The sequence below is a fragment of the Aethina tumida genome, chromosome 1 (genome assembly GCF_024364675.1).
Source record: "Aethina tumida isolate Nest 87 chromosome 1, icAetTumi1.1, whole genome shotgun sequence".
In the NCBI taxonomy this organism is placed as follows: domain Eukaryota; kingdom Metazoa; phylum Arthropoda; class Insecta; order Coleoptera; family Nitidulidae; genus Aethina; species Aethina tumida.
In genome coordinates this window covers 36,571,690-36,595,887 of record NC_065435.1, presented here as the reverse complement: position 1 = coordinate 36,595,887, position 24,198 = coordinate 36,571,690, and the positions used below count along the sequence as shown (strand labels likewise).

The window sequence follows — 24,198 nt, the reverse complement described above, 5'->3', positions numbered from 1 at the left end:
GGCAACTCTTATAACTAAATTCAAACAGAAGTACGAACGTTATATCTAACTCCATTTGGGGGTCTAATGTCGGTGTGGCGCTTTGCCGAATTTTGCTGTTGTTACTTACTTTAGATAGTTAACTCTTTCGGAACTTGGAACGGAGTCGTGCTCAGGGTTTACCGGGCGGTTGACCTTTCTTTCTGCCAATAGAACCTGGATTTGAACCGCCTTTTCCTTTCCATCTTTCAAGGGTTTTGTCTCTTAGTAGGGACTTCTTGTGGAACGGAACTGGTGATGTGCCGTTCGGTTTCAATAGGATTCGAAACCACTCGACTTTTGCAGGCACACTTGCTGTTTTCCCATTTCATTATCGCTAATTCGGTTATTAAACTGTTTATAGTACGAAAACAAAAATTTAATTCAGTTGTTTCTTGAATTGGTAACCAAGGTTACCAGACAAGTAAACAAATTTTTCATTTGTCTGAATTTGGTAACTAACTAAATTCAGACAAAAGGGGACACTAAATAAAAACAAATATATCACTACAAACACTTTTGAAAACTAAACGTTTATTATATTATTACAAAGTGTGCACTCGGCTAGAAACGTCAAAGACTAAAAACTAAGAACTAAAAACCCTGCGTAGCATGACGCTTGCGGTAGGGCATCTATACAGAGGGGTTCCAAGTATCAATGTGCAATTTCATTCCTTAACAAACTCTTTTCCGTAGTTGCCACTCAAATTTGGATAAATGACGATTGTTACCGCTGCCATTGGTAACGACAGAAAGGTCTCTTATTGTTAGCGACTTTTGTCAATTGTTCAAAGTGCAACCAGGGAATATTGATGATAGTAACAATTTTTGTTTGAGTTGTTCGTCCTTCCTCTGTCTGAATTTAGTTATAATAGATACCATAATCGAAAGAGAAGAGTTGTTAACGCTAGTCCCAAATCTTTATCCCAACCAGCCACCCCCACTCCTGCAAAGTCTTCCATCTCCAAAACTCAGGAACTCGGTCACCCCCAAGGAGGTGATGTCGAAATTGTCTAACTACAATGCACCAGTTATGGTTCAGTGTTCAAATTTATGTATATGGAATTGTATTAAAGTATTTCTGACCAAGTACACTAAGAATTGGAAGAGACATTTACACTTCGTTAGCTGTTTGTTTCACTTTTTAGCCTTCAATGCAGACACAAATCTAATATTTTTGTTTATATTCAAAACGTAATAATAATTTTGTCCAGATTGATGTTTTCAATGAACTCAGAAGTCTTGATTTATCTAGTAATAGAGGTCCTTATGATATTCCTTCTACAGTATTGAACGAATTGTGGATTCTCATTAACAAAGCCTCTAACAATGAAATTTAATATGATTTTAAAATCTACTTTATTTCCTAACGTACGTAAAAAATCATTTGTTATACCTACCTTAAAGGATGGAGATAGTTTACTTGTTGTTTACCAAGATTGTCCAAAAAAATCATTTCCAAAATAATTATGCCATAGTTCCAAAATATTATAAATGGGAGTCAACATGAATTTTGCAAATGTAAATCTTCTGCGACCAACCTTCTTATTTATAACCTCTCGACAGTTGGTGCTCTTGATAATCATTTACAGGTTGATGCTGTTTATACAGGCATTTAAAAGGCATTTCATAGAATCTGCCATGATTTATTGTTTGCTAAACTAAATGGGCTGGATTTGACAAGTAATTTTTCCACTGTAAATAATCATAACGATTGTAATGTAAAGTGATTAGTTTTTATAAAAAAATTAATCAACACCATATTCGCAAGTTATACTTTAGATAAAAGATTTTAATATTATGTGTTTGAAATTTAAAAATGAGTAATAGACTGGGCGGTAGTTTTTCTAGAATAGTTGGTTCGGCTCAAGCTAAAATGACTTTGGGTAAATGTAAAAGAAAAGCTGGAGCATATCTTGATGCGTTTGCCCACACATTAAAGTAGCTTTTTACACAAATACTGTTGTAGGATCCCAGGTTCTGCGATGTTTTGTCGTATAAAATAACCTCTTTCCATATTCGGTATCGCGATTATAAGTACAGCAATTAAGCAGAACGAAATACTCTCACATTAGCTGTCAAAATTCCCAGAGTTGTCAAAACGTGCGGACTCCTTAGGAACTCGTTAGGAATATTTAAATAATTACAATAATGGCAACTTGATGCCATTATTGTGGAGATGTCGATTACTGTTCCTGAAAGTCACGGAAATCAAATTAGTTGCAGATCTATCGTCGACATACAAAAACTGTCCGTGATTCTGATAGATAATTAACATGTGAAAAGAAATTGTTTTTGTTAACTTTGTTAACTTTATGTTTCCATTAGAATAGATTGCTGCTAAGAGAAGTTCCAACTATTATAATTTAGTTTGAATATGTGATACGCACGACGTGAGGGATGAAATTGAAAACAGGATAACTAGATGTATATACACATAAATAAAATTTTAATTAATTAGTAATTACAAAACTAAACGAACATTTGGGAGTGGGTGTTGGACTGAGTGACATTTTACGAACTTTCAAGTTTCAATAGCAACGAAGGAATTTTGTTTATCAAATAAAAGAAAATAACATTTATGTTGCTAAGATTACGATTCCTTGTGACATATGCCAGACCTTAAAATATAAACAAAACATCCAATGTCCAATTGAACCTTATTCGAAATATGTAATTTAGAAAAAAGTTGTCTTCTTTCAAGTAAATTTGATTTGTTTCTTCCATTTCTTCTTTTATTGATGATACTTGGTCCTGGATTTGCATTTGAGGACTTTTATGACCTTACTTATTACAAGTGTAGCACCCTTACTTACTTTGTTTCTTGTGGTTGGTATTGTTGACTGAGAATACTGTTGAGTCACTTTCAGGTTGTTTAACATCTTGGGATAGTTTTGATTTCACAGAAATTGAAGTTATCTTCATGCCGGAGCTTTCAATAGCAATAATCATAGGTTGATAGGAGGACTCTGGTAGACCGGAGAGTAGCAATGTAACTAGCCATTCATCGTCAACTGCGAAACCGATGTTTCTGAGCTTGTGAGCAGTACACATAATTTTGCTCACATATTTCTCTACGTTTTGACATACAGTAAGTGAAGTATTATAGAGATCACGCAGCAGCCCATCACAGCGTGTCAACAAAGAGTCATCAAATACTTATGAAAACGTATCCCATACTTCTTTTGCAGTACTACTCTCTTGCATGTGCACGTAATTTATTTACACAACTAGTAAATTTATCTTAGTTTTTGCCTTTGTGTCTCGTTTTGTGTCCACAATGACACATGTGGTGGGGTCTATGCAGTTCCACAACTCCTCTTGCTGTAGGTATGTTTTTAGAGCAAATCGCCACGTTACGTAATTATCTCGGCCGGTTAACTTTTCAATTAATGCCAATTGATTGTTTGCTGACAATTTAAGAACCCTTATTCCAGATGTTACGAGAAAACACTTTTCAATTGTCGTATTGACGTTTTAGGTTAACTTCATTACTTTTCTCAGTAAGTAAGCCATTCTGGGCTTCCCTGGGCTCTTCTGGCTCCATAACCTGTTAATTTTTCTTAATAGAATTTATTATTTCAGGAGAAAAACTTATACTTAAGAATTTAGTGTTAAAATTACAACTTAACTGTCTACAGGCGCACAATTCAAATTACAATTTTAACAGTTTATGTGTAGTTTCAGTACACTCCTACAGGTCATCGCATCAGTCACAATTGGATTCCCAAGAGAAAATGAAACATTATTTGTTTTAAGTTGTGTTATAATTTTTCATTCTTTATAATAGCCTAAGCTACATTGCGCTGTAAATTGAGAAGAATGTTTCAGGTAAACTACTCTGGGTTAACAAGACAGCATTAAATTAACTGAGGAATGCATATTATCGGAATTTGTAAGCTGGGTCATCTCCTTGATTAATATTTATATGATCCCATTTTTCGCACATTTTGGCAGACTGAAATATCCTCTCTCTGTAATTCGCCAAAGAGCATTATAGGATCGGACACCAAACAAAACAAAATTACACAAAGATCAGTTGTCAAGATTGTCAGTGAGTTGTCAAAAAATACGAGCCGAAACTGAGACTGAGACGACTAGCCATTAGTGCTACCAAATAATTCCATTCAATTAGAAACGTTAAATAATTACTTTAATAACAAGGACAAAAGTCGCTAACAATAAGAGACTTTTCTGTAGTTATCAATGGCAGAGGTAACGATCGTCATTTAACCAAGTTTCGGTAGCAACTGCGGAAAAGTGTTGGTAGTGACATTTTCGTTTTTATTTAGTGACCCTATTAAAGTTCCTATTAAAAGACAAGAACAGTGAAATAAGAAAAGGAAAAGGAGGCTCAAATCCAGGTTCCATTGGCAGAAAGGAAGGCGGTACCACATCCAACGACACAGCTAATTATTGTAAAGCCGGTCACATTAGAGTACATTAGAGTACCAATTAATTCTCTGTATCGTGTGAGGTCTTTGAATGGTTTTAAATCTCTGTTAAATTTTGAGTTGCAGTCATACAGTGTTTTAATTGGATTGCAATCCACCATTCTGAATTTCTCTAAAACATATTTTTTTTGTTTAAGTGTTACTCCTTTCTTACTTTGGTTAATTTCTATTCTAAAGAAAAACCTAGCAATCTTTGATCTTCAATTTCTCAGCTAATTCTCTTTTAATTTCATTACCAGTTAGTTTTTTGAGAGCTCTTTTGTACTCCTTAAATTTTTCAAAAACTTCTCTCTTTGACTTAAGGAAAAAACCTGGAACCACCTATTATAATCATCTATTGATGTAAGAAGATATCTTGATCCACCGCTGAATCTGACTCGCATTGGTCCGCAGATATCTGAATGAACAATATTCAGTAACTACTTACTTCTTCCTTCTCTGTCAGTAAAGGGTTTCCTTGCTTGCTTACCTCGTTGACATTGTCACACCACATGGGTAATTTATCATTATCCAATTTATTACCGTGTACCAGTCGCTTTCTGTACAAATCCTGTACGCCTTTGCAATGTAAGTACTGTAGTTGTCTATGCCACAGGAAATTAATAGTTAAATATTCTCTCTTTATTAATGAGGTTCTGTTAGAGCATTTGTCAACATTGGCAACGTCTAATGCGCAACCCCCTCCCCTTAGTTAGTTAGGGTGAATTAGCTTTAAGTTACTTACTTTTAAGTCAGCTCGAGAGCAACACACAACGTTCAGATGCTCTGAGCAATATAAACAGAAAAATCACAAACTTGGCAGTTTTACTGACTACAAAACATACAAAACATAGGTCCTTCGAGCCGGATTTACGTGTACAAGATTAGCAAGAAGCAAGGGCGAACGGAAAACACCTGTTCAACACACAGAAGAATACGTGGCGATAAGTTCCGTCGTACCGAAAACAGCAATTAGTATTCAATTGGTAACGGTTCCAGTTGAAATAACCAGTGCAGGCAAGTCAAGTTTGGATTTGGCATCGATTCCAGAAGAATTCCAGCAAAAGGAAGTCTAATCAACAACCACAGCAACATCAAGGTCATTTCAAAAACATACCAGGGTTTCAAGTCAAAAGGGCCTGCATTGCACGTGTCCACAACCATTGGTTTCAAGTCGAAAGGCCTGCGTAACACGTGTCTACAACCACTTGAGTCTTTGTTTCCCATCTACTACCTGCATGCACATTTGCCAATTTAAAAAATTCTTTACATTTGAAAAACAAATCGATCACAATGTCTACTGAAAGCATTAAGAAATTACAATGTAAACGTCGTACAATCAAAGGCAAGCTGACCAGGTTGCAAAATTACGTAAAGTCTATAGACACCGCAATCATTAATGACGAATTAATAGCACAATTAAGAATTCGTTTGGAAAAACATTCGTGTATATTAGATGAATTTTCTTCCATTTGTACAGAAATATACTACCTCGAAGATAATGAGGATAGTTCTGAATTGGCGGAGTTTGAAGATTCATTCTATGACGTTACAACAAAAATTACTAGATTAATCAACGATTATACCATAAATAATCAAACACAATCGAATACGTCATCATCAGATACAGTCGCGAGCAATCCAATTACAGGTATAAAATTGCCTACAATAAATCTACCTTGTTTTAAGGGCCACTATGACGGTTGGCTAGAATTTCGCGATGCATTTAAGTCATTGATACATGCAAATCAATCTTTGTCCGACGTTCAAAAACTTTATTATTTGCGCTCGTGTCTTCAAGGGGATGCTGCTCGAGTCCATTGAAATTACTGCATATAATTATGATATTACTTGGCAATTGTTAGAAGATAGGTTCGAGAACAAGTCCCTAATAATTCACAATCATATTAAAGCCATTTTCGATCATCCAAATGTTACAAAGGAATCACATGTTCAATTGCGAGATCTCTGCGACTCTGTGACAAAAAACTTGCGTGCTCTAAAATCTTTGGGCGAGCCGACAGATACGTGGGATACTCTTATAATTTACATAATCGCAACCAAAATGGACGATATTACCCGACGCGAATGGGAGATCGTCAACAACAACTCACAAATTCCAAACATGGCGGATATGTATAAATTTCTAAAAGGGCGTTGTGAGCTTTTAGAGAGACTGGAACATGAAAGGTCTAAAAAGCCAAAGAACAAACCATTCAAATCAAACGCATATGCCACTGTGTCTGTCAAGGTCAGTTGTTATTATTGTAAAAAGGATCATGCAATTTACAACTGTAATAAATTTAAAGGGCTCTCAATAAATGACCGTATCTCAGAAACTAAAAGGCTTAAGCTGTGTCTAAACTGTTTAAGACAGGGACACAACACAAAAACATGCCATTCATTTAGTTGTCGAAAATGTGGCAAAAGGCATAATACCTTACTACATATTGAGACACATGTTGGCAGTGAAATTGTCACTGACACTGAAGTGCCAGTTACCATTGTCAATCACTCGGTGGCAAATGAACAAGTCTACTTGTCAACAGTCTTAATTCATGTAACAGATGCACAAGGCAACAATCAAGTTCTACGTGCACTACTTGACAACGGGTCCCAAAGTTCATTTGTGACTGAAAGGGCTGTTAAAATGTTAAATTTAAATAAACACAAAACCCAATTTAAAATTTCTGGTGTTGGTCAAACTATATCGGAGATTCAATATCAAACAATACTCGACATTTCTTCTGTTCAAGGTTCATTCAAAACATGCGTTTCATGTTTAATTATGAATAAGATCACAGAACCCATACCTTCTACTACAATGCCAAAATATAACTTTACACTTCCAAGTCGTATTACTTTGGCAGATCCTACTTTCAATATATGCAATGATATCGACATCCTATTGGGTGCCGACATATTTTGGAAGGTTCTACTGCCTGAGCGTGTTTCACTGGGAAAACATAATCCTTTGCTGCAAAATACGACCTTTGGGTGGATCGTTATAGTAGGTTGGAGTAAAGGGAATCAGAGACATTCAGTCAATTGTTTAGTCGTAAACAAAACTGATGAAATCGTGAAGCGTTTTTGGGAAATAGAGGAGATAGGTGATTCGTATCAAATATTTAATGAAAGGGAACAGTTTTGCGAGAATCATTTTAAAGATCATTATGAGCGCGACTCGTCTGGCAGATTCATTGTACGAATTCCGTTTAACGACAAAAAAGGTCAGCTAGGCGAATCAAGGCAAGGAGCATTAAATAGATTTCAGTCGCTAGAAAGAAAATTAGCGAAAAATAGCCATTTAAAACAAAGTTACGATGAATTCATGCAAGAATATATCGACCTAGGACACATGAAACAAGTCGAGGATGTAGGTGATGAGAAGATTGGTACTCAATATTATTTACCTCATCATGCGGTTTTAAAAGAATCAAGTTTGACAACAAAAATACCTGTTGTATTTGATGCGTCGGCCAAGACAAGTAGCGGTCTTTCGCTAAATGATGTTCAATGCAGCGGCCCGACCATACAAAATGAGTTGTTTTCCATACTATTGAGATTCCGAATTAATCAATATGTTCTCACAGGAGATATATCAAAAATGTATCGTCAAGTTCTGGTTCATTTTGATGAACGATGCATGCAAAGAATATTTTGGAGATTCAACAAAAATGAAGCAATACAAACCTATGAGCTGGCAACCGTAACTTACGGCACAGCATCAGCACCATTCTTAAGTGTTAGATGTTTGAAACAATTAGCTATGGATTACTCAACAGAGTTTCCCGAAATTAGCAGGATCATTGAGAATGATTTCTATGTAGACGATGTGATTACGGGTGCTAATTCAAAGGCAGAGTTACTGCGCATTCAGCGAGAACTGTCAAACATCTTACAACGGGGCAAGTTCGAACTGCGCAAATGGTTGTGTAATGATTCAGAATTGTTATCTAAATTTCAAGTAAATAACAATTTAAATGTTGGATTAATTCATTTGGGACCAAATGACAATAATAAGACGCTTGGTATACTATGGAATGCTTGTAACGACATTATTCAATTTGAAACAAGTCAGCTTAAATATTCTCAACAATTTCCAACCAAACGTTTCATTTTGTCAACAATAGGTCAAATATTTGATCCTTTGGGATTGATTGCACCTGTCACAATTTTGGGAAAAATCCTTATTCAAAAATTGTGGTTACAAAAACTAGATTGGTATGATCCCATATCTGTTCATTTATCCAGTCTATGGTCAGAATTTGTAAATAATATTCAAAATTTGAATAACTTGAAGATTGATCGGTTTGTGTTGAAGCCAGAGTACGAGGAATGTGAGCTCCACGGTTTTGCAGACGCGTCTGAAACGGCTTACGGTGCCTGTATTTACCTACGATGTAAGGTTAAAAATCAGTACTTTGTTCAAATGCTTTGTTCCAAATCAAAGGTTGCGCCAATTAAACAGGTATCATTGTCAAGGCTTGAATTATGCGCTGCAACATTACTCGCAAAATTAACAGACAAGGTACGACGATCAATCAGACTCAACATTCAAGCACAATTATTTTGGTCAGATTCCACGATTGTTCTTTGTTGGATACGAGGTTGTCCATCGCGTTGAAAAACCTTTGTTGCAAATCGCGTGGGTGTGATTCAGTCACTTACAAAACAAGAACAATGGAATCATGTAAGGTCTCAGTCAAATCCTGCAGATTTATTATCACGAGGTACGAATGCAGATGTTTTAAAAACCTCCACGTTTTGGTCAAATGGCCCACAGTGACTCATTAAAGATAAGTCAGAATGGCCAGAATTTACGGAATCTGAACCGAATATAATTCCAGAGCAAAAAACTGTTTGTTTGCAAACAACCATTACAGACGAATCCATCTTCATACGATATTCGTCGATAACAAAATTAAAGCGCGTTGTTGCATACATGTTAAGATTTATTTCAAATTGTAAAGAAAAAAAACTATCTGGCCCTCTGAGCTGTACCGAATTAAAAAATTCTATGGTAGTTTTGCTACGTGTAATGCAACAAACTACATTTGTTACTGAGTATAATGATTTGGTAAATAAAAGGCCAATTAATAAAAAAAGCAGACTATTGTCTTTAAATCCGTTTATTGATAACGACAATTTAATACGTGTGGGTGGTCGATTAGTTAACGGTGATTATAATTTTAACAAAAAACATCCTGTCATCTTACCAAAGAGTCATGTTTTAACAGAATTGGTCCTCAGAAATGAGCATGTCAGACTGTTACATTGCGGACCTCAACAATTATTATATTCCGTACGGGATAATTATTGGCCAATCTCAGGTCGCACCGTATGTCGAGGAATAATTCGGAAATGTATTCGATGTTTTAAGGCTAAGCCAACGAATACGGAATATTTGATGGGTAATCTGCCTGAATGCCGCGTTAATCAGTTCAATCCTTTCACAAACGTTGGTTTGGATTACGCAGGACCATTTTTGTTGAAAGATAGAATAACAAGAGGTGCAAAAATCATAAAGGCTTATGTTTGTGTCTTCGTTTGCATGGCTTCAAAGGCTATCCATTTAGAATTATTAACTAATTTGAGCACAGAGGCGTTTTTACAAATGTTAAAAAGGTTCATCGCTAGACGAGGTTTGCCCTCCAACATATATTCCGACAATGCCACCACCTTTGTTGGTGCAGACTCCGCATTGAAAGAAGAATTTCTGTTTGTTGACACTAACGTAGATAATATTAATCAATTCTTGAATAAAGAAGGTATTACGTGGCATTTCATTCCTGTGCGATCACCTAATTTGGGAGGTATATGGGAAGCTGGTGTTAAAAGCTTAAACATCACTTGAGGCGAAAATTAGGCAATGATAAGTTTACGTTTGAAGAGTTTTATACGGTAATGTCACAGATTGAAGCAGTTTTCAACTCGCGTCCAATAAGTCCATTATCAACAAATCCAGATGATTTATCTCCGTTAACGCCGGGTCATTTTCTAATTGGCAAATGTTTAACTTCAATTCCTGAAACTGTCCTTTCCCACATTCCTGTCAACCGACTCAATAATTACCAACGACTGGATCAACTGAAACACCACTTTTGGCAACGTTGGCAAAAAGAGTACGTGTCCGAACTCCAAGCCAGGTTGAAATGGAAACAAGCGGGTCAACACATCCTCAAACCAGGACATCTTGTCATCATTAAGGACGACCAACTGCCCCCTCTACAGTGGCGTATGGGACGCATTCTTGAGTTACATCCTGGTGAAGATGGAGAAGTGCGTGTAGTGAGTGTAAAAAGCACAACCGGTGTGCTAAAACCAGCAATTTCGAAAGTGTGTGCGCTACCTTGTGATTGACTTTTCTATTATGACTCCTATTCTGATTTCCAATGTATTAATTATATTCTATTTGTCTATTGAAAATTGTATTTTCAAGGCGGGCGGCATGTTAGAGCATTTGTCAACATTGGCAACGTCTAATGCGCAACCCCCTCCCCTTAGTTAGTTAGGGTGAATTAGCTTTAAGTTACTTACTTTTAAGTCAGCTCGAAAGCAACACACAACGTTCAGATGCTCCGAGCAAAATAAACAGAAAAATCACAAACTTGGCAGTTTTACTAGTCCAGCACATACAAAACATTGGTCCTTCGAGCAGAAACTATTACACATACAAAACAGGTTCTTTCTCATTGAAAATGGTAATTAGAAGAAATACTTATGTACAGTAGTGCTAGAAATGAAACCGATCGTACCAAACTGTTATTTTTAGGGAATAATTTTGGCTAAATTCATTACTTATACTTACAGGAATTCCCAACTAAACACAGAATAACGCTCCATAAAACAACACATTGATTTATTTTCAGAATAAATTATGATTTTTGTTTATTGGAACAAGGGGGCCTCTCGGGCACCGATGCGAAGATGATGGCCTAAGAGTAATTAACCACAAAGGTTTAGGAAAATAGAAGGGAAAACTAAAGAGGTACGTAACAATCGCTACATGGTAAAGAAAAGATGTCCCAAAGAGACGCAGAGGTCTAGACAGCCAAGAAACAAGGTCTCTTGTATCTGTCGGATTCACAGGGTTGGATATCATGCAAGCATGCAATCTCCGGATTAGAGTGTTGAAAGATAGATCTCCGGAGATTGAGGGCATGCTATTTTCTCTGAGGCTATGAAATATGAAAAAATATGCAAGAAATCCGAAAAAAGTACAAGAAAAAATCACAATTTATCAAAAAGGCTGAGGACTAAAGCAGGTACTTTCATTTTATGGAAAGTTTTCCATAGTATGGGCATACGTTTCAACTCATCTAACATCTGAGAATTAAGCATGTTTATAGTAATTATAATATTAGAATGGTGCTGTAGTTGTTTTTGCTTATATTTTAATCTGTAATTTATGACGGAAAAGGTGTTTCCTAAATAAATATATATATATATATATATATATATATATATATATATATATATATATATATATATATATATATATATATATATATATCTGTATATTTATATCTGTATATTTTTCCACTGAATAATTGGAGGTTGAAAAAATTGGCAATGTGTCGAAACCATTTTATAACACCAAACTAGTATTAAAATATCGACATAAGTTAAACAAAGTAGTCTTATTTGTAAAGTTATGTTATATTTAAATATTTGGGAATCTCATTTATGGTCATCCACTGTAGGTTGAAATACAAGGATGAGATTGATTCGAAACAGTTCTACCATCAAAAATATTATAACAAATTGAAAAATCATCACGATATTCCTTTGCTCTGTCAATTTGCTGAGACCGTGGATTAAAACGAATTATAAGAAAAGATAGAACTGAACCACAATTTGGTGTTATATTAATACAATGTAAGAATCAAATCAAATTTGCTTGAGAGAAGACAACTTTTTTCTAAATTACATACTTCTGACATATGCCATAAAGAAACATAATTTGACATGTTATTTTATTTTTTGACAAACAATTCGTTGCTATTGAAACTTGAAAGTTTGTAAAATGTCACTCAGTCACACACCCACTCGTATTATTTTGTAATTACAAATTAATTAAAATTTTATTTATGTGTTTATACATCAGGCTAGTTATCTTGTTTTCAATTCTATTCCTCACCTTATAATAGTTGAAACTTCTCTTAGCAGCAATCTATTCAGCAGCAATAAATGTCAAAGAGGGATCTGCAACTGATTTGATTTCAGTGACTCTCAGGGCTAGTAATCTAAACCTTCAGACGGTAAGTTGCTATTTTTGTAACTGTTTACATATTTCACCTTTTTAAATAAACAGTAAATTCACGTAGTTGATTCTTTCAGCTTGAATAAGTGAGCGACAGATTTCAACTATGCACTGAATTTTTCTCCTTCACCTTTAGTTATCACCCTCAAACAACACTAATATACCAATCTTTCCATATTTGATAATTTTATGTCGCAAATTATTTAGATTTTTCATGTCTGGATGACAAGTTCAAATAATGTTATCACAATTTATAAACCAAATCATGAAATAGTAATTCACACTATTTCACAATTTTCTGGGAGCCTTGTATCCTATTAAGCAGTATTCTTCTAAATTATCTGTAATAAGGTATAACATAATTGAAATGAAAGTTTATGCTCTTATAGACATTCAAGAAGTGAGACGCAATTTACTTGCTTTACCTGTATGCTCCATACCTGCTTCAAAAATATGTTAATATCGTGGTGGTAACTCTCCATATGCGTTGGGATGTAGATGGAATTCTTAAGATACTTTATTTAAATTTGCAATCTGTAAAAAGAAATAATTTTTGAGGGTATTGCAAAAATTATCTTCAAGAATTGATTGAATAAATCATATTGTAGAAGAGAATGAAAAACACAGTGACCAAAGATTTTTTTGAAAGAAGGAAAATAACGGAGCGACTTTTAATTAGGGATGTCTCAATTTGATTATACGGCGTTGTAGTGCGTTGATTCAGTCAACCAAAGGGGCGGTATATATAACACGATATTTTACACTAAATACTCTCTGTACTCTGTAATATTGTATAACTTTGGTTAACTTTTGATATATATACAAATCGGGATACTTTTTTACAGTTTCTAAGACATTTTGGTGTTTTATTAATATATCTTATCTCCTAACTTTATTTAAGTGAACTTTAAATATAATTGGTAATATTTTGATACAGCAAAATTAAAACCCACGGGAAATTTTGATGTGGCTTGATTTCCGAAAGTTTCATGATTAATTAACACTATTTGAAATCAGGGCTCTAAAATTGATATATTTCGTTATTAATGTAATTGTTACAATATTCCGCCTTGATTAACTGCAATAAATTATGTATCTAAGGGAATCCAAATTTAAAAAACAATAGAACACTTGTTGTAGCCTAGCAACTGTTATTTACAACTGTTCCCAAAATTTAATTTAAAATATTAACAATTTCAACATTCAAGAGATGCTGTGAAACTTTAGAACAGTAGGTGTCTCACCATTCAAAAAATCAACAACTACATACACGCCATTAATTTATTTCAGATGTAATTCATAAGGAATAACACATAATGTCTAAGGAAAGTCAAATTTGATGATTAACATCAGTGAATCAAATTTAAATGGAAAATGTGTGTGGTTTAAATTAATGGTTAAGACTTGAATAATACTATATGGAATAAATAATGAAATTATTTATTAACAATTTCTTAAAACGAGAGAATAAGTTTTTGAGAACTCTGGTTCTGTACGTGTGTTTTGACAACTAACTGTCAACTGGTGTTGGAGTTATTTCATTTTGCTTGTTGGCCGATTTTATAAAGGCCTTACCAAGTATACAAAGTTGTTATTATAAATTGTCGAGATATTCTGAACACAGGATCCTATAATAATAATCGAGGAGCTATTTTCCTGTCACAGTTAACTGTGTAGCATTCTGCTGATATAATTTAATTTACAATGCGAAAAAATATCTTATTCTTGAAAATAAAGCTAACGCTATAACAGAGTCAAGAATTGAGACGCAATTTACTTGGAAAATCATTTATTTAGAATACCGATCAGACAGGTAGTAGATGTTAAGATTCTGCATGTAGCATATAGATAAACCAAGTAAATTGTGTGTCACCTCTTGAATGTTTATCTTTCTTTTCAGTTATGTTATACCTTATTGCACGGTAAAGTAGTTTTTTTAGAAAAATACTACTTAAAATGATCCCAGGTTCCTATAATCGCGATTATAAGATTAGCAACTAATTAGAATGAAAATACCCCAACATGCTCAAGTAGTTTAATTTGTCAGCAAGTTGTCAAAACGTGCGTAGCGGTTACGAGCTCTCAAGAAAACGTGGAGACACTTAAAATATATATGCACTAAAGTAGATGAAAATTTCATCAAAATTACAAATGAGCAATTAATTATAAATTTCAACTCAACAAAGATTGCAAATTTTTACACAGAAAATTGTGATTTGATTTTGTTTATAAATTGTGTTGTCATTATTTGAACTTGTCATCTAGACATGAGGAATCTAAATAAATTTTGACATTAAATTAGCAAAATTGGAAAGATTGGTATCTTAGTGTTGTTTGAGGGTGATAATCCAACCAAACGTGAAAGAGAGAAATTCAGTACCTAGTTGAAATTTGCCGCTCACTAATTCTTGCTTAAAGAATCAACTACGTGAATTATTTTTTGATTTAAAAAGGTGACATATTTAAACAGTTACAATAATAGGAACCTACTGTCCGAAGGTTCCGATTACGAGTCACTGAAATCAAATCAGTTGTAGATGTCTTGACGACATTTATTTTCCATCAAAGGAATACTGCCTGTGAATCTGACAGATAATTAACATGTGAATAGAAATTGTTTTCATTAACTTTATACTTAAATGCAGAAATATATTTTGCTACTAGGAGAGGTGGGGGATGAAATTGAAAACAAGTAACTTGCCTGATGTATATACACATAAATAAAATTTTAATTAATTAGTACAAAATTAAACGAACATTTTGGAGTGAGTGTTGTATTGAGTGACATTTTGCAATCTTTCCTGTTTCAGTTGCAACGAAGGGAGATATGTTAGTCAAATAAGAGAAAATAACATTTATGTTGCTAAGATTACGTCACCTTATGATGTATGTCAGCCTGTCCAATTATAGGCAAGAGTTATGGTTAATTCAATTAAACCTAATTCGAAATATGTGGTTTGGAAACACGTTGTCTTCTTTCAAGTAAATTTGATTTGATCTTATATTGTATTAATATTACATCAAATTGTGGTTCAGTTATATTTTTTGTTATAATTCTATTTGTTTGAATCCACAGTGTCAACAAACTGACAGAGCAATGAAATGTCGAGATGAGTTATAATAACTTTAATGATAGAACTGTTCCAAATTAATTTCATCCTTATATTTCTACTTACACAAAATGACTATAAATGTGGTTCCCAAATATTTAAATATAATATAACTTTCCAAATAAAACTACTTTGTTTAAGTTTTGTGGTTAATTTAATTAATTTTAAACTCCAATTAGTTAGTGGAAAGAAGTACTTAAAAGATATATGCGACATAATTTTTTAGGAAACACATTTACTGATTACAGTACAGATTAAATTTTAAGGAAGAAATACTTCGGCACTATTCTAAAATTATAATTAGAATAAACAAGCTTAATTCTCAGATGTAGGATGGGTTATAACGTAGGTCCATACTATCGAAACGTGGGACTCGAGATGGCGATATGTGGGACAAGAATTGAACTTCTGTCCAAAGAAAATTTCGACACGAGGCGGATTCAGGTAGAGGCGTTACTTACCAAAATCGATACCTGGGATTTCGTTAATAGTGAAGTATCAAAGCCAGTTATATGTCAGGGTGACACAAAAAGTGAATCAGCGCTTAAAACGTGGATGTAAATAAGATAAAAAGGTAAATGCGGACATGATCCTATGCATAAGCCCATCGGACCTCAAGAGTATCAAAGGATGCGAGATTTCCAAAGATGTATGGCTTAAATTGGACTAAATCCATGCTTCAAATGGACCGGCACTATTGAAACAATTATTTTATATATTTTATATATAATATTTATTTAAGTATAAATAAAATTGGATAACGATAAATTACCCACGTGGTGTGACATATATCAACGAGGTAAACAAGCAAGGACAAACTTTACTGCCAGAGAATTAAGAATTAAGCAGTTACTGAATATTGTTCATTCAGACATCTGCGGACCAATGCGAGTTAGAACCAATGGTGGATCAAGATATTTTCTAACATTTAGGTGTATTTTCTCATGGCAAAAGGAGAATTTCTTGAAATATTTAAGGAGTACAAACGAACTGTCGAAAATCAAACTGGTAATGAAATTAAGAGTGAATTAGCTGAGAAATTGGAGATCAGAGAATGCTAAGTTTTTTTTGGAATAGAAATTAACCAAAGCAAGAAAGGAGTAACACTTATATATATATATACATATTAGAGAAATTCAGAATGGTAGATTGCAATCCAGTTAAAACACCGTATGACTACCACACAAAAGTTAACAGAGATTTAAAAATGTTCAAAGTCCCCACATGATACAGAGAATTAATTGGTACTCTAATGCAGCCGATCAAAACTGGGGCTTTACAATAATTTGCTGTGTTTTTCTGACAATCGAACCTGGATTTGAGCCGATTTTTCAGTTTCTTATTTCACGGTTTTTGTCTCTTAATAGGAACTTCTTCTGAAATGGAACTGGCGATGTGCCGTGTGGTCCCAATAGGACTCTGAAGCACTCGAACTTCTTGCAGGCACGCTTGCTGTTTTCGCATTTCATGACCGCTAATTCAGTTATTAAATTGTTTATAGTACGGAAACCAAAACTTAATTCGGTTGTTTCTTGAATTGGAAACCAAGGTTACCAACCAAGTAAACAATTTTTTTTATTTGTCTGAATTTAGTAACCAACTAAATTCAGACAAAAGATGGATAGATTTCAGTAGGTAGTACACTTTAGGTAAAAGGTTTTAATGTAATATGTTAGAAATTTAGAAATGTGTAATAGATTAGGCGGTAGTTTATCTAGAAAAGTTGGTTTGGCTCAAAGTAAAATGAATTTGCGTAAATGTAAAAGAAAAGCTGGTGAATATTCTGGTGCTGAAAGAGTTCAAACACAGAGGTTCAAGAATACAGATATTATTAAAAAGCACTGATTGCAGAACAATTTTTAAATGGGATGGACAGTAATTTAGCATATAAATTCCAGCTTAAAGTATGCGTTATTGTTGAAGAAGAAATTATGAGTAGAAATATTTAATCTTTCCATTTCTCTGTAAACATCATCTATTACTGACTAGTAATTAATAAGTCAACTTAGTTGTCACGCCCTTCCAAATTCTGTCAATGTCAAAACTTTTCGGGTTATTCATCAAACTCTCTAATACCCTCAAAAATTATTTCTTTTTACAAATTGCAAATTTAAATAAAGCATCCTAAGAACTCCATTTACAATTCAACGCATATGGAGAGTTACTACCAAGATTTTAACACATTTTTAAAGCAAGTATGGAACATATAAGTAAAACAAGTAATCGTGTCTCACTTCTTGAATGTCTATAATAGTGTAAGCGTTCCTTTTAATTATGTTGCCCTTGTTGCACTATAAAGTAGATATTTAGAAAAATACTGGTTAATAGGATCCCAGGCTCTGCGATGCTTTGTCGTATAAAATAACCAGAACGAAAATATTCCAACATAAGTTGACTAAGTTGTCAGAGAGTTGTCAAAACGTGCGTACTCGTTAGGAACACTCAAGAAAACGTGGAGACACTAAAAATATATATGTAACAAACCAACAAAAAATGCTATTACTTATAAATTTCTACTGTAAAAAGATTGCAAATCTTTACGCAGAAAATTGTAGAATAGAAATCAATATTTCATGATTTGGTTTAAAAGTTGTGTTGACATTATTTGAACTTGTCATCCAAACATGAGGAATCTAAATAAATTTCGTCATAAAATTAGCAAATATGGAAACATTGGTATCTCAGTGTTGTGGGAGAGTGATAACCCAACCAAAAGTGAAAGAGAAAAATTCAGTGCACCGTAGAAAATTATCGCTCACTAATTAAAGAATCAACCACGTTAATGGCAAGTTTTTGTCTGAAAATTTCGATTACGAGTCCTGAAAAATCACGGAAATCACGAACTTTCAAGTTTCAGTAGCAACGAAGGAAATTTGTTTAACAAATAAAAGAAAATAACATTTATGTTGCTAAGATTACGTTTCCTTGTGACATGTGCCAGACGTTACAATATAAACAAAACGTCCAATGTCCAATTAAACCATATTCGAAATATGTAATTTAAAAAAAGTTGCCTTCTTTCAAGTAAATTTGATTTCAGTAAGAAGAAATGCTAGTTGTGTCTATGTTGATGATAGCCTGTTATTCTCAACTGATGAATCAGAACAAAATTAATTTAAAAGAGAACTTAAAAACACATTTGAAATTAAAATAATGGAAACCCCAAGTAATTATTTGGGAATGCAAATAGAAAGTTTTAGTATTTATGTGGAACAAATTTTAAACAGATTTGAAAATACTAATGCTAATCCTAATACTATTCCAGTCGACCCTCAGATAACACAGCCTGTTCCGTCAAATTTTACTTGGCTACCACCGCAAATAATCTGCCTTAGAGACAATAAATCTGTTGCCAGTTTAGGAACATATAATACTTTCGTAAAAAGCACCTTTTTGTTTTGACCTTCATCGTCATGGTCTAACCTCACTTGTACTGAGCATTGCACAGATTATACTTTGTTGTCTACGACTCTGATTTTATGTATGACAGGAGCCGTCATATTTTCAAGCATGTCTTACGTCTTGTCATGTGTGACGATGCAACGGAAGCCACTTGCCATGGGTCATTTTGGCTGGATGTTGCCTCAAGCACAACAGCATATGATGAACTACTTGCTTTTTGTTGAACATTCTTGGTCCTGGATTTGCATTTGAGGACTTTTATGACCTTACTTATTACAAGTGTAGCACCCTTACTTACTTTGTTTCTTGTGGTTGTTCTTGTTGACTGGGAAACACACACAAAAATTGAAGTTATCTTCATGCCGGAACTTTCAATAGTAATAATCATTGGTTGATAGGATTCTGGTAGACCGGAGAGTTGCACTGTAAATAGCCATTCATCGTCAACTTCGAAACCAATGTTTCTGAGCTTGTGAGCGGTACACATTATTTTGCTCACATATATCTCTACGTTTTAACATGCAGTAAGTGAAGTATTACAGAGATCATGCAGCAGCCCATCACAGCATGTCAACCAAGAGTTATCAAATTCTTATGAAAACGTATCCTATACTTCTTTTGCAGTACTACTCTCTTGTATGTGCACGTAATTTATTTAGTCAACTGGTAAATTTATCCTAGTTTTTGCCTTTGTGACTCATTTTGTGTCCACAATGACACATGTGGGGAGGTTTATGCAGTCCACAACTTCTCTTGCTGTAGATGTGTTTTTACAGCAAATCGCCAGGTTACGTAATTATCTCGGCCGGTTAACTTTTCAATTAATGCCAATTGATTGTTTGCTGACAATTTAAGAACTCTTATTCCAGATGTTACGAGAAATCACCTTTCAATTGTCGTATTGACGTTTTAGGTTAACTTTATTACTTTTCTCAGTAAATAAGCCTTTCTGGGCTTAAAAGAATTTATTATTTCTGAAGAAAAATTTATATTTAAGAATTTAGTGTTAAAATTACAACTTAACTGTCCACAGGCGCACAATTCAAATTACAATTTTAACAGTTTATGTGTAGTTTCAGTGCACTCCTACCAGGTCATCGCATCAATTATAATTGGCTTCCCAAGAGGAGATGAAACATTATTTGTTTTAAGTAGTGTCAAAATTTTTCATTCTTTATAATAGTGTAAGCTACATTGTGCTGTAAATTAGATTTTTTTAGAAGAATGCTTCAAGTAAACTAATTAGGGTTAACAAGACAGCATTAAGTTAACTAAGGAAAGCATATTATCATATTTTGTACGCTGGGTCAGCTCCTGGAGTAATATTTATACGATCCACATTCCGCACATTTTGGCAGATTGAAATAACCTCTTTCCGTAATTCGCCAAAGAGCATTATAGGATCGGATTCAGAACAAAATAAAATTACACAAAGATCAGTTGTCAAGATTGTCAATGAGTTGTCAAAGAATACAAACCGTATTCCATATCAGTCTTCACAATTTCGCCAAACTAATTTAAGTGTTTCTTTTCTATGAAAACTTTTTTCTAAATGTTAGTGTATTTATCTTTTTGCTTTAATTCAATTCAATATACATAAATTTGAACACTGAACAATTTCTAACATTATCTCAGTCATCTAAATCTTATCAATATTAAAATTTGCCCTAATATATATTATTTATTTCCTTGAAAATTATTACTTTTTACCAGTGTGCGTTTATATTCGGATTCAAACTCAGATAAATCAAATGTATATGAAAAAATACATTCAAAATTTATAGTCAAATTATTTTATTATCATTAACCATTAGTGACAATAAAGTATGTATCTAAGGACATTTATATAATATTTAAAAAACAAAAGAAAACTTACTGCATTGTCCCGGATGTGAATCGGTACGGTCTCAGTCGGGGATCGTTGTGTCGGTACGGATATTCGAACCGGCACGACTTTGGGCGCCGTGTTTGAAGGATATAACTGTACATATTATATATACATCAGTTACTAAATCAATAAACTATGTGTAATTTGAGGAGAAATGACAAACCAAGTGAAAAACTCAATAAAACCCGAAAGTCTGCCGGCGCTTCAAGAGGTACCCGAAAACTATGCCTTAGGAATAAAATATCTGCTGTCTGCTAAACTACAGACACCTTCGGTAAATCCTGGAAATACTTCTACTTCTAACACCAATCCTTTCTCCCAACTGGCCACCCCACACCTCCAAAACGCAAAAGTTTTCCACGAAGTGGGTCACGCCTATGAAGGTGATGTCGAAATCGTCTGATGATGACGCACCCCTGCGCTCACCGAAAGGACACGAAAGTACCGGAAGTCTTTATTTCCATTAAGGTCAAAAGCCAAAAGTGAATAATTGGAACAGTTTACCAGCATCTGGTTCAGTTTTTGATTCCAATCATTGTGCATCAGTGGATATATTTTTAATAACTGGAGATTGAAATCTGCCCCGAGTGAATTGGACTAATGATGAGTATAGTGTTTTCATGAGTACTGGAATGGAAATGGATGTTAATGATTGTGAGCACAAATCTTATGAAATTTTATACAATATGTTCCATCTGTAAAAAATAATTAAGAACTATGTTTCTTAAGTTGTTCTATAAAGAGCTTATGACATTAACAATTTGTTATTCATTTGCAAATATTTGAATTTCGTTGTCATAAACAAATTTAAATATTTTTCATAAAATCAAGTAGCCCAAAAAGATTTCTTTATTTAGTTACCACCAAACTGTAACCAGTTCATACGGAAACATACCTCTCTTATACATAATTTGTTTTCAGAATAAATTCAGATTGAAATCTGAAAGTACGATGTAAAAGGCAAATGCTGGAAAGATTCTAGTGTCCCAAGAATTGGATTTAAATGTACGTATAATTTTCATCTGTATTCAAGATTTTTATAATTAATGATATATTTTATGCTAAAACATACACAATTAAATTATTTAATTTAAATAAAAAACAAATAAACTATTTCGACGATTCGTTGGACACCAGGGTTAGTTACACATTGACAGACTGATTACTATCATATAAATGAAGATGAAATGAGCTACGACAAAGCCACACGATATCGGGAAATATTTTCTCCGAGGCTATGAAATATGAAAAAAAAATCCAAGATATCAGAAAAAAATACAAGAAAAAATCCCAATAAAGAAGAAAACAAGGCTGAGGACTGGAATGTTCCTGCTGGAGTTCCACATATCTGTGTGTGTATAAAGCAGGTACTTTCATTTTGTTAAAATGTTTCCACAGTATGGACCTATGTTTCAACTCATCTAACATTTGAGAATTAAGCATGTTTATAATAATTATAATTTGATAATTGTGGCGAAGAAATTTTTCCTATTGTAATCTGTACTTTATGACGGTAAAAGCGTTTCCTAAATAATTATGTTGTATATATTATAAATAATTATGTTATATATAGCTGTAAATCTTGCTACTGAATAATTGGAGTTTGAAATAATCGACAATGTGTCGAAACCATTTTATAACACCAAACTAAATTATCGCCTTAAGGGCGGCGTCTCCCTGTGTTAAATTCCCTATACAAACGCCGCCGACGACTTGGAGCAAATCTCAAAAACTACGCAATCAATCTATTTGAAATTTTGGGTGTGGATTAACAAATGTTTGATCTTTGACATGACATAGTTTTAAAGCCGTAATTTTATTTAATAACAAAGTGATTGATGATCAAACTAAGGTCATTTTCTACCATTTTTGTACAGCAAATAACTCAAAAAATAAAGAATATTTTGGTAAATGAAATATGTCATGTCAAAGTTTAGATATTTAACAAGACTGTACAGTAAAAATTTTCCGAGAAAAATAATTCGTTTTTTAGATTTGCTCCAAATTAGCAAATTAATAAAATTTCATACGTAAACCGAATAATCATAGAAATCTGTAAGTATAAGTGATTGCGGAGAAGGAAGGGGAGTATGTCATGTGTTCCACTCATTATTCATAGATGGCCTATTGACTGGACGTATTCAGGGAAATTTGTACATTTTTATACGTTATTATAGTAATAAAATTTAGAAACTCTTTGATTCATAATACTACTAATTTCAGAATTACAAATTGGCCACATGTAAGAAAGCCATGTGAGCCTGTATCATACAAGAAATTCAAAAATAATATATATTTTTTTAAAAAATATTGATAATTGATTATTCATCATTAATTAAATTTATGTGATGTAAAAATATATTATAATCTCATTATTTAAATAGTTATCAAATTATTTAAATAGTAAATTTTTAACCTGGAAATCTAAAATGAAAATTCTGCTTATTGTTCAATATAATATAATACAATACAATTTTCATTATCTGTTAAATTAAAATCAAAACACTTTTTATATATATGTTTGGTTTATAATTACAGTAAAGTAATGCGTAAACTTTGTAATTTGAATGTCTATTTATAGGAATGGAATGTAGTGAAACAAATTATTTCAAAAATTAATGTTTTATTAAAATGTCATTTTTTTTCTTTTCTTGCGCTTCTCTGATGTAGGGTGGATCTAAACATTTTAAATTTCGCCCTCTTCTATTTAAACTTATCTCTGGCCCCAGACAATTCAAAAAGAATCTTTCCAATTTTGGAAGCATTTTGTTAATCCAAAAGTCTTCATCTTTAGGAATTACTTCGACGTGAATTTTATTTTTTGGCCTTGAATATACAATAAAATAGCATCGTTTAGCTCCTGTAATATTTAGTTGGCCTTGTATTTGATTAATATTCGTGATTTTTCCTAAGTGCTATTTTATTGTCTTTCATTGACAAATATGGTATTTGTTTTCTTATAATCCCCTCTTCTAACGAATATCCAGATTTGAAGGTCTTATAAGAACACTTGACCTCCACAATTTCGTCTTCAGATATAATTCCTGAAAATATAAAAATTTAATTATAAAAATACACAAT

At 33.4% G+C, this 24,198-nt stretch overlaps 1 protein-coding gene across 1 annotated transcript in view; it reads right to left on the bottom strand.

Moving 5' to 3' along the window:
• The window catches only part of LOC126264194 (uncharacterized), a 153,077-nt gene that overhangs the window by 85,353 nt on the left and 43,526 nt on the right, over window positions 1-24,198 (bottom strand). The window lies entirely within an intron of this gene.